This window comes from Gavialis gangeticus, unplaced genomic scaffold (genome assembly GCF_001723915.1).
Source record: "Gavialis gangeticus isolate Ggan-Ray unplaced genomic scaffold, GavGan_comp1, whole genome shotgun sequence".
Classification (NCBI taxonomy): domain Eukaryota; kingdom Metazoa; phylum Chordata; order Crocodylia; family Gavialidae; genus Gavialis; species Gavialis gangeticus.
In genome coordinates this window covers 53,535,601-53,541,402 of record NW_017728995.1, presented here as the reverse complement: position 1 = coordinate 53,541,402, position 5,802 = coordinate 53,535,601, and positions in this window count along the sequence as shown.

The window sequence follows — 5,802 nt, the reverse complement described above, 5'->3', positions numbered from 1 at the left end:
TTGCTCCAGCCAAATTTTACCAAACACCACACTTCTGGTACTGTCCTTGTCAGTGGAAAAAAAAAGTGAGCACCTGACAAGCTGTGGACTATAAATAGGAGACATAGCATTCTTCAGTGGGTCCATGTCAATGCAATTTCACAAAGGAATGATTGGACTACTTTGGTATTTATTCATTGCTAGGGACCTACCCAAATTGATGTGGCAGATGGGCAGTTGTGCAGACTGATCACAGCACTGGCTGCCGTTTTCATGGGCTTATTGTGGCAAACCCCACTTCCACTGCTAATTGGCTGAGGGGCCCCAGTGCCACCACCCCTCACCACTGATTGGCCAAGAGGGCTGCCTTTGTAACCCTACCCCTCACTGCTGATTAGTGAAGAGGGCTGCCCCTCATGCAGCCCTACCTCTCAACATTGATTGGTGGAGAGGGACAGGGCAGCACAAAAGGCAGCCCTTTTGGCCAATCAGTGATGGAGAGAGAAGCAGCAGCCACCATCTTAGTTACTTCCCAGCAGCTTGTTCCCCCACATCCCCAGCAGGCTGCAAGACATTTTATTTTTAGTAAGGTTGGGGGTTTTTTTCTGGTGATTCCACTCAAAATTGCAGAAACTGCTGGTTTTTATGATGCTTATGGAAACCAACATTTTTCACGGTTTCTGTGAAAATTGCAAAATTGTGAATTGAGTAGGTTCTCTGAATTATTCACCCTATAAATTAACATCCGTTGCTGTGAATATGATTTTTTTTTTCTCCTTGCAGTATCTTTTCAATGGGAATAAGCTGCCAGATTTTAATGGCTTAAAAGTATAGTAAAATAGAGCATTGGGCTTTATGCCTTTCACACATTCAGTGTCATACAACCGGCGTGTTTCACTATTTTTATTTTTCTCCCTTGCTAACTTCAAAAACCCATGTGGAACTAGCCATCCTGTCAAAAGAATTGAAAAGGTCAAAGGAGCAGACAAAACTGTCATGCACGGAATAGCAAGTGTTCAAATACTGGTACCTCATTCTCATGACACAGAGAATGAGGAACCAGGGAAATGTGTATTACCTAAACTAGTAAGATTACTACTGACACAACACACCAGCTTCTTTGCCTTAAGTCTCAAAAAGCTTGTTTGGTTGATTTATAGATAGATCTTTATATTATCATAGCAGCTATTATCATAGCCCTGGAGAAAGAAGCAACTAGCTGTGATATCACCCAGTAAAGCTGCATGAAAAATATGTGCACTGCTTGTGAATCTGGTTGAAAAATCTAATGGTGGAAACTAGTTCTCCACTTGGATTTGTATCTGTGACCTTCAAAACACATAGTGACCTCCATTTATGATAAAACAGCATTTCTGAGAGACTGAGAGCTCAGAGCTCATAGAAGTTTCTAAGCCTACATGCTGGCTTATCTAACAAAAGCAGGCAGTGGGGAATAGCTTCTTTGTTTCTGTTTGCATAAGCAAGCATCTTGTATAAAGTTCCATTGATTTCCATTATGACAAAGGAACCTTTTTTGACAATAAGCGTTACAAAGGGTACCAAGCACTATATGTTTAATAAAGAACCTAACATGCAAAGATGTCAGTTTCATCTAAACTGAAGACCTCTTCCTTTTCCCAATGAAAAAGATTGTTGATCTTATTCCATTAATAATGGATGGATAATGATACCTAGAACTTTTTTTTCTGAAATATCTAAAAAAGTAAACCTGCAAGTGAAGTTATATAATTGACAAATCCTTCTAAATCCTATACTTATAGGTTCACCCCCAACTAATCTCTTCCTTCTGGTAGCAAAATTGTACTTATTGTTAAAAAAATGTTTCCCATGTCACTTTCTTTATCCATAAGTTGTTTGGATTTCACTTGATCTGATTTAGAAACTGCTAACAGGCACTGTATTACACAGGATAAATCTGTACAGTTAGACTGTGTAATCTCAAATAACAGGGGAATGGATTTTGTGTGCTTGCAACTGATGGAAGCAGAAAATGCTTATGAATAACCAGAGATAAATTTGCAAAGGGGCATGGGCAGCAGGTGTGCACGTATCTATTTGACACATAATAACAGGGATTTATGATATGTGTACTTTAGTTCCAATTCACAACTTAGAGAATGTACTACTCAGAACCATTTTTTGTAGTGAGGGAGAAACACCAAGGTAGTTTTTGGAACAATCATTTCATCTTCTGCTGTTTATCCCAGAAGATCCCTTAAGGGAAGCAGGGTTTGCTTGGGTCAGTACTTGAATGGTAGACAAGGAGATGCTGAGGTGCTTCAGGATTTGGTGTTTTGCTTGTGAACAAATAGCACTTGGCGTGGAGCAGGGATTAGGGTTGTACATCTCTGGAGTTGGAGGGCTATTTGAAGAAAATAAAAAATCTTCTGTCTACTTGTGGTGAGTAAACATCCCAAAATATATTTAATAACATAGAATTAGGAATGTTAGCAACAATATGTAGTACTATTAACAGTACTGAGTAGAAGATAGCCTCTTTTAACTATGTACTGGTGAAGTTTCCTTGTGCACCCTACATATGCTTGTAGGTGCCACATGCAGTCTGGGCCACAGAGATTCCTATGGTGTTTACTCCTAGTCTCATTTATTCATTGGCACTGTATGATTCAATATTGATTTGTAGGTAATGAATATATGTATGTAAAGGATAATTATACAGATGGACATATTATATATAAAATGTTTTAATTTTGTTTTTCAGTGTTACCAATTGAATTATTTTCCTATAATTGTGAACACAGAGAGCACAGTAAGCAATATATTATTGTCAGCAAATGAAAGTGGAAAAGGAGGGAGGAAAGAGGGAAAGACTTTGACTTTTAGTTACTTTATTCAGGGGTTCAGGGTACAGAAAGTTGGTCTGTCTGGGGTCCAGGTCCAATATACACAGTAAAGACAAACAAATCACCTTCAAACCAAAAGCACCATGCCATTACATTCATAACATCACACCACGACAGACACTGCCGCAGTATTACGTGTTATGCCTAACATGCCATTATGTGGTCGGGACACCTGGCCACATGGTCGTACAGACTAAAGTCCTCTATAAACAAACAATTCCTACCCTGCTCTATCCAGTAGTACACGTAACAAAACCGTCAACTTCCTCCACACAGAAAAAAAGAAAAAGCAGCCTGGTGAGCACCCAGGGCACAGCGCGAGCTTGGAGTCACAGTCTGCCACCAAGCCTGCTCAGTCGCCCAGACCAGTCATGCCATCAGAGCGTGTATTGAAGACAGCCATCCTCCACATGGCACAATGCCCCCCTCAGGGTCCCAGCATGCCTCAAAGGTGGTCACTGCCCACTGTAGCAGAGCGTGCTCAAACTCCAGTGAGAGGCATGCCCACACCAGAAGGCCGAAAAGCTTCAGGGCATCATCTGAGCTGGTCCCGGCAAGCCAGTTATGGTGACAAAGAGTGGCCACAGGCAGGGACAATCAAGGAAGGCATGAAAGATGTTCTCCTCAATGCCCCCAGGGCAGAAGGAGCAGGTTGTCAAGGCTGCTCGGTCAAAGTGGGACACAAATGTGCCAGCAACTAGGATGTCATGCAGCAACCACCACTGCAGGTTGCCAGTCTTCTTGGTGGTTGGTGGCTTGTACAATGTGTGCCAAGCCAGCTGGGACGGTGGGGAATCTGGTGACCCCAGGCGCTGTCACCATGGTGTATCGGGGTGGCCCGCCAGCACTTGGGCATGGTGGATGTGAACAACCCAGGCATACAGGCTTCTACACAACAGAGAAGCAAAGGAGAAACCCATGTCACTATTGGCGGGGCATGGGGAGCATCAGCAGAGTGCCAAGCCCGCCGGCCAGCTCACCAGCCATGGCTGGGGCAACCAGCACTGGGGGGAAAGCCTCACTCAGGGCATCCATGGTGAGGGGGACTTGGTGCACCCAGAGATGGTCATCCACGGTGGCTGGATGCCAGCAGGAGGGCAGCCTGGATGTCATGCAGAAGACAGCTCAGTGGCACCGATCCCATAAAAATCTATCAGGAGGCACTGGAGTCTCTTGAGTAGGTCCTGTGGTGGGTCAAGTATGGTATACCAGTGCCACAGGGTCACCACCACCAGGTTGGCCATGAGGTAGGAGAGGTTGGGTAGGCGCCAGCACTACCACTGCAGGCAGGCCTTCACCCCCTCCTCAAGGTCAACCCAGTTGCATGCCATGAAGGTCAGTGGTCCCAGGAACATTCCTAGGACCTTGAGGCCCTTGTAGCACCAGGGGAAGCCCCCCAGCAAATCCGAGGGGGGTCACACTGATTCATGCACCAAGCAGCAGGGTATCACTCTTGGCCCAGTTGATACAGGCCAAGGAGGAACATTCATAGGCTTGCTGGCAGTCTGTCAGGGCCTGCACATCTTCCTGGGTGTTAAAGACGATGGTCACATTGTCTGCATATGCTGACAGCCAGAGCGGAGGGCCAGGCCAAAGAGTTCATTGGCTGTGAGTAGGTCACGCAGCAGGAACAGGTTGTCTTGCATGGTCCTGCCTGGCACACAGTAACTCTGTTCAGGCCCAGTGACGGAGGCAATGATGGTGCAGAGGTGGGTCACCAGTGCTTTGGCTAGAATCTTGTAGTCCGTGCAGAGCAGGGAGACAGGCCACTAGTTCTTAATGCAGCCAAGATCTCCCTTCTTGGAAGGCAGCTGATTGGCAGGACCTTGTCAGTGAGGCTCTCCTTGAAAATGCACAGGAGGCAGGTGCCGAGGAGAGGCCAGAAAGTCTTGTAGAACTCAGCAGGTAACCTGTTGATGCCTGGGGCTTTGCTGGAGGTGAGGCCAGCTGCGGCAGCTGCCAGCTCCTCCAGAGACAATTCCCACTCAAGCTTGCTGGCCTCCAGGGCACAGAGATGTGGCAGACCCTCGTAGAGTTCCCACATGGCCTCGGGGCAGGATGGCTCAGTCGCAAACAAGTCACAATAGAAGGTGACGGTGTGCTCATGTGCTTTTCCCAGGTCCATGATTACCCAGCCCGCGGGGGTCCGGAGGTGATCTAAGACTTCGCTTGCTGTGCACCGGCACTCCAGCCTGAAGAAGAAGCAGGTTGGGGCATCGGTTTCTGCCAGCTCTTGGCAGCAGGTGCAGATCCCTACTCTGCGGGCCACACTCTCCACCAAGTCATGCAGGCATTTCTTGCACAATCGGAGGCTCTCGCACAATACCACATCACTGCCAGCAGCCAGCAAGGTGGCCTTGAGCTCTGCTACATCTTCCTCCAGCTCCCAGATACAGCGGCACAGTTCATTTGTGGCTGGCTGGATGTACTGCTGGCAAAAGGACTGGGTCTGTACCTTGCCTACATCCCACCATAGCTTCCAGGAGGAGTAGCTCAGTCTCGTGGCCTTCCACTTCCACCAAAAGTGAGCAAAGCAGTCTTGGAAGTAGTCTTGAAGCATGCTGATGTTGGAGCACCAATAAGGTGCCCACATGCAGGTTCTCTCTGGTAGGCTCCATTCACAGCAGGCCAGGCCAAGATCTGACAGGCCCAAGGGAATAATGTGGCCTCTGTTCAGGAGTGGCAGATGGTGCCTGGTGACATAAAGTCGGTCAAGTCGGTCTCCAGGGAAAACTGCAGCTTACGGGCTGAAGGCAGGTGGGGCTCAGGCCCTGTGTAGTCAAGCAAGTAGTCAATGGTGCAGTAGTGTCATGCAGGAGGGCAGCCAAGGTCTTAAAGAAAGCGACCCTCTCCTGGCCATCTGTGGGTGCATAGATGTTGATGAGTAGCAGGTGGTATGCTAGGGTGACGCGGATAGTCAGCAGTTGGCTGGGGACAA